The following is a 6,681-nucleotide window of genomic DNA, read 5'->3' as shown; positions in this document are numbered from 1 at the left end:
AGACTTGCAGCAGAGACAAACTGTGATGCAGAATGTGTGCACGTGCTTGTGTGGGCACGCATGCTGGCAAGCGTGCTCATGTGCATGTTTTGGTACGGAGAATTTAAAAATGTGACAGGGCTCGGTGGGGGGGGGGGGATGAGGGGTGGTATTAGAGAGAGAGAGAGAGAGAGAGGTTGCTAAATGGAGAGTGCGGATGGTAGAAGAGGAGGAGTGACTTGGCACGTCATGTTTTTGCGGGTTCCACCGAGGCGTGTTTTTTGGCGTGGCGGCTGCCTTCACGCTGATGATGCAATTTCACCGCCTGCCTGGCAGTCGCAAGCGGCGCGTGTTCCGCTGCCACCGCCGGCCGGGTCCTTATCTGAGTGCGTCTTGCGGTTCGCCATGGCCCTCCGGGTCCAGCTTAAGGGATCGGGGTACCACAAAGCCTGTTACAGAAAACAGCTAGCTGCCACTCTCACTTCTCACTCACTCCGGGGCCGACTGTAGCCCGTCGTCTTCCTCGGCGCTGCCATGGTAATTTGATTCTATAGGTTTGTCGACGGCAAAGCCAATATATTGTGGTGGTGTGGAAGTAGAGGATGGCAGGTGTGGTGCATGGTGGGTAATGGATAACGGAAGAAGAGAGTGAGCAGGCATAGGATGTAACCACATGTTTCAGTGTGGCTCTGTCGGGTTGGGCCTAGCTGTTTGTGGTTCCCATCTAAAACTACGCAGGAAGCCGCATTGGAAAAATACAGTGCAATTCCTCCTCACAGTTATCACCCAGAAATAAAGGGGATCTACTGATGGAGACATTACAGCCATGTTTGTCTCTGTATTCTATCAGCTGTGATGTGAAGTCACAAAGGAAATTCCTCTGGTGAGAGCAATGCCAATACTTTCACTGCTGTGGCTCATCTGGGGTCTTTCTCTCTCTCTCAAATACAAAACTTTTACTCAGAAAATCCTCCTGTTCTTTCCCCCTCTCCAGCACGCAAGTAACCGCAAGTAACCGCAAGTAACCCCTCCTCCTCCTTCCTCTCTACGCCGTCCCTTCCTCTTCCATGTCTGCAGAGCACGATGTGATCACAGCTGTGGAATATGGTCGTCAACATGGCTCTCTCTTCCCCGACTGTGTGAGGATAGGGACCCTCACTCACACGTAGAAAAATGTGTTGCCTTCCTGTGCGCGTGCGTGTGTGCGTGTGTGTGTGTGTGTGTGTGTGTGGGCAGGCGTGTGTTCATGCATGTGTGTGTTTATGCTGCGGTGGGGCTGTGCCACTTCCCACAGAAAGAAAACACATGAGAACATCTCCACTGCCTCCTTCTGTCTTTCTCTCCTTCACTCTCTCTCTCTCTCTCGCTCTCTCTCTCTCTCTCTCTCTCTCTCTCTCTCTCTGCCACTGCACTTCTCTCCATTCTCTCTCACTCCTTTCCCTCTCTTCTTCTCGTTCTTAAAGGTGCAGGGACAAAGTAATGGTGTAGAGAATATAATTGCAGGAGGAAGACACAGTTATTAAAACACATACTGCTCTCTGACCGCACCTCATCAGACCAAAGTCTTTTTTTCTAAACATTTCAAGATGCACCACCGCAATCCAGTCTTCAGTATGAGTTCTCTATGCACTGTATGTCAAGGGAGACAGAAATCTGTGTCGATCCGTTTTTTGAGGCGTGTCAGATTTTGCAAACAGAGACATATCATCTACTCATGTAATCCCTCATGTTTTGGTTTTTACTTCAATTCAAGAATGGCGCTTGCACTGACACGTTGGTTAGTGTATTCTGCAACATTTTGTGTCATTTTGTGTCAAGTTTGTTTTAGCAGTTGGGAGAATTTTTATCGTCTTTGCCGTATATCTTCTCACGCCAAAGCTCCAAATTGTCGGTCGGTGGCCTCACGGTGCGATCTAGCTGCACCGCCTTTGGAATGACGACCAAAGATTTGATCATGCTCCTCTTCAACGTCAACTCGCATGGTCGATGAAGAGCCTTGAGGCCGCGTTCATACAGACACAAGCAGCTTGTGATTAAACCAACTCATTGTCGCTCCCAACTCGGCAAATAACGACGCTTGGTCAGTGGCCCTCGGCTTCTAACACCTGGGCAACAAAATTGCATTTCGAGGGAAATGCATTGTCACCCAGATTACGTTTTCAGACTGCTGTCTGTGTCCACTATGAAATGGAAAGTCAACGTTGGCTTATATTAACGTTATGTTAAACGTCTAATGTTACGTTCGTAACTTAAGTTACGAGACAAATGTATTTATTCAAGCCAAACCCTGATCTTTTGATAACCCTCACCAATACGTTTTGCTGCTTAACAAACCGTTTTGTCACATTAACCATGTGTTAAAAACTGTGATCGTAATCCAGGAGAAAACACGTAGTCTTCGAAACATGATTGAGAATGGCGATTAGCTGTATGGCAACATCATTTGTAAGAGGCAGGATGGGAAACAACATTACCCCACCAACGCAGCAGCCCCATGCATGTTTTTTTTTTTGAATGCAGTGGTGTTTTTATTCTAAACGCCTGGTTAATAAGGCCTCATCGCTCTTTGGTTCAAGGTTCGATTGATGGTAAGGTGGCTTTATCAGCGGATAAATCTGAAGTAGCTGCACAAACAAGTTGAAAAGAAAAAGGGGAAAACGTCACACAGATCCCTTTTACCCATTAAGGCTTTTGTGTTTTTTTTCACAGTGTTTTTAAAGTTTGCCCTGACTTTGAACATTTTTACGAGGCGGCCCAGAGTGAAAGATATAGGAGATGGATTTTTCTTATTATTGCTTTCATGTGTGGCCGCAACCTGTATATGCAGAGGAGGCGCACAAAAGCAACGAGTGCCAAAGCTTTCTTTCTTTTCTTTGTCTCTAATTATGGCAGCGCTGAAGAGCACAGTCTTTCTTCATCACAGCAGAGGCCGGCAGTAGCCGCTGGGTGTCAGATGGATGAAGCAAAGCGAGGGGGGGGGGGGGGGTTGGGAGGGTACCGGGTGTTTGGGAATGGCACAGACAAACTTGGTGACCAAGTGGAATGATGCAAATCAAAACAGACAAACAGACAGGAAGGCAGGCGGACAGACATAACAGCTGGTAGGTAGGCAGGCAGGCAGACAGACAGAAGAGCAGACAGACAGGTTCATTTTTGGGATAACGGAGCGCTTGAAGTTATGTAAGCAGGGGCTTAGAGCTTTGAAAATGTTTCAGCAGGAGTAGATGTTTATCGAGGCTGTGTTGTGCAGATGGATTTTTTTTTTTTTTTTTCACTACTGTATACAATTTCCTACATGCTCAGTGTTTTAGTTGGTCTTTGCTGAGATACGTACTTTTTTGCAATTACAATGTAAACACCTTAAGCTGACCATTATTCAAACCAAGCAACCAAACAAGACCTGTTTGTTTGTGGAAGCATGATTTCAATTCAGTGGCCGAAAGGCAGCCAAGGATGTTTTATGTCAACTTTGGCTGAATGAACTGTAGAGCGATGTCTTGCTGCAGCTTCCTGTGTGAATTTCACGTGAGACAGGATTAGCATCAATAATTTTGCCACATGAGCATTATCCCCTATTGTCTCCCACTCTGTTACATGCAAACAGATAAGCTACCGCCAACCTATTGACCCAATCAGTGACATAAAGAGAGATTCAAGAATCCTCCATAATGCATTTTAAAGTGCCATTTCTCCTCTCTAAGTCAAGATGTCAAGGAGGAGGAGGAGAGGAAAGATGGACTGCGAGTGAAGAAGAAGAAGAAGAAGAAGAAGAAGAAGAAGAAGGGGCGGATCAAGGGGCCACTGCGAGTCAAGGCTGACTCATAGGGATTGTAGGGCGGAGGTTTCATTGCTGTCTTGTGTTTGGTTGTTTCTGGGTTGTGTGTTTCTCTTTTTACTGGCCCTGGAAAAGCTCCTCCACACACACACGCACACACACACACACACACACACACACACACACACACACACACACACACACACACACACACATAACCTACACACACACACATAACCTACACACACACACATGCAGGCTCTGGGGACGTCTCCTGAGGCAGGTGCCGAGAAATGGGCTGAAAAAGGCATCCATTCGCTCGCCGCTGAATTATTCAACCTGTGATTAATTACAATTTGGCCTCACAAAGGCAGGGGCTGGGGGAATTCCTCTGTTGGTCTGGACTGCAACTTATTGTGTTTTTCCTTCCCGTGCAGGCCGACGTCGGGGCGGAGCAGAGCAGAGACCTAACAGGGGTGCTGGACGCCTGCACGTCTAAAGTGGACCCTCACTGCTGGAGCTATTGCATAACATGACAGTCTTTAATGGGAAAGGACTGCACTCTGCGGACTGAAACAGGGCAACGAGAGTTTAGCACACAATTCAGTGTATAGACATGTGGCCAGAAATGGCTTAGCGGTTCCATGGCTTTGCAATAACTACATTGCCTTCCTGAGTGAAAGCAAAGCCACCCAAAAGAGAAAATGACAGAGAAAGAGAAGCAGGAAACGACAGCGCTCGCTTACCTCCGGGTTCCTCCCCAAATAGTTCTGGGTTGCCAAAGTAAGGACATGTAATCATGGTTTTCTTTTATATACCTCACATTAATCCCTTTGTTACCCTGATCCAGGGTAAATGATATCAGTGAAAGATATACTGCTGCAAGGCGTGGGCTCTATTACTTGAAATTGTATAACAGTTATTACTATTATTACCCTAAGCTTTTGACGTCAAACATGTATCTAATTTATCAGATGAATTAACAGTTTTTGTATTTCACCTCAACCATGTGGCATTAAGCCAGTCTGAAAAAGTAGAATTTTAAGTGTCTTTATTGGTCTTGGTGAAAAGTCGTGATAAGTTATTTTTCGCTGTTGCGATGTAGTCTCATTATTTTATTTTAGCACACTGTTTTCTCTTAATTTGGATACTCTCGTTTGCACTTCCATGTAGTACACTGTATACACTGTATGTACTTACTTGCGTAGTGCGATAATTTCAACAGGACAGAGTTGGCAGCATGGCTGTTAAGCACTCTCCAGCAATGACGATTTTACCGCTTCTTCTTCCTTTTAGTTGCAAATTGCAACCAGAAAGAGAATTACCGGCAACTTACATTTGTACAGCGCGGCGTTCACAGGAGCAACCGCAACCGCTGCAGCTTCCTCGTCTGCCATTTGCTAAACGGAGATGGCGACTACTGAGAGGGAGAAGGGGACTTGGGTTCTACACACAGTTTTTATAATGTTACGTTGTCTGGAGTACACCATTCAGATACTCATAGTACACTACATTTTGCTGTACTCGTCAGTGTGAACGCACTTATGCACTCAATGTGCCGTCAAAATGTTAGCGATGCAATAAAATAACTTTTCAAAATATGTGACCATCTCCAAATATGTGACCTATTCTGATTCCATGTTATCTAATAACAAACCACTATGCATTATATGCATTACAAAAAAAATCATTATATTTTTTATATACGGATCGATACAATGTCAAAATTAGAACAAATCACAACAAGTTGAAGTAAATTAAACGGAGGCACCTGAAGTCTAGTTTCCTTTTTTGTAAAAAATGTCTTCTTTGGTTCAATAACCAAAGAAGGGCCTAGATTTCCAACTGGAGCTGTTGGGATTGAAAGAGGGTATGAAGGGTCTAATGAAAGATGCTATTCAGTTGCATTATGGGAAATGTAGGATGTAAGTTTTTGGAACTTGACCCATACTATGGAATACATTTAGAATATCCCTGCTGTTTAAATTGTCATCATTCTTTTTTTAAATCTGTCTCTTGTGAGCTCCCCAAACTTTACAGAAGTGCAATACAAAATCGTCGAAGTACTCCTTTAATTACAAATATAGAACACTAAATAATTGATTGCATAAGTATTAACCACCTAAAGCCCCCTTGCATTCTTCAGATCTGGTTCCTGTAGCCAGCACTGTATCATACACTGATCTCTGTGAGCAGTAAACAGGCCTGATAAGGGAGCATGCTAGAGGATATTAAAAGTTAAAGATCACGAGCACGTCCTGCCTTTAGGCCTGGTTGACAAACACCATGAACTTGTCACACTTTAAGGATCTCGTAGCTAATCACACATGCTATTATACAGCACACTGGGTGATATGGAACAACCAGTGTGCCACCTCTCTACAGCTGCTTTGTAATTGGAGTCGGAGGTGTAAGAGTGCCAGGGAAAGTGGGTTGCCCTCGGGTCATTGGGGTGTCAGAGTTGGAATGAATAATAATAACCAATCCCCTTTTAGCTAACAATCAGCTAAAGATCTCATCAGGATGTGGCTCTGTGCGAGACGTGAAATGTACAGTAGAAGCTCCGACTGTGGGGCGATCGCTCTCTTTGCAGAACAGTGAGTATATGACTTGGCGCTGGAGACTGCTGCTTAAGCCTCCTTCTTGTTAACCAAGAACGCCCTTGGATAACTCATCGCTTCTGGATCCACATCAAAACCCTTCATATTTTTATTTTTTTGAATAAAATAAATAACAAAAGATCATGTCCTTTTGCAGCTCAGGAAGCAGATTGAGTGAAGTAAACCTCAGAGCTGTTTGTGTGCTTGATTGTACTCTGACCAGACTACAATCATGATTATCCGTCAGTTTGAGTCAAATAATTGTGGAAAAAAAAAAGGTGCATAACCTTTCACCTCAGTCAGTGATTATCATCCAGCAAACACCCA

Source organism: Cebidichthys violaceus, unplaced genomic scaffold, assembly GCF_023349555.1.
Source record: "Cebidichthys violaceus isolate CVI_PGR_0920_01 unplaced genomic scaffold, fCebVio1.0.p SCAF_37, whole genome shotgun sequence".
NCBI lineage: Eukaryota > Metazoa > Chordata > Actinopteri > Perciformes > Stichaeidae > Cebidichthys > Cebidichthys violaceus.
Note: the sequence above shows the minus strand (reverse complement) of the source record.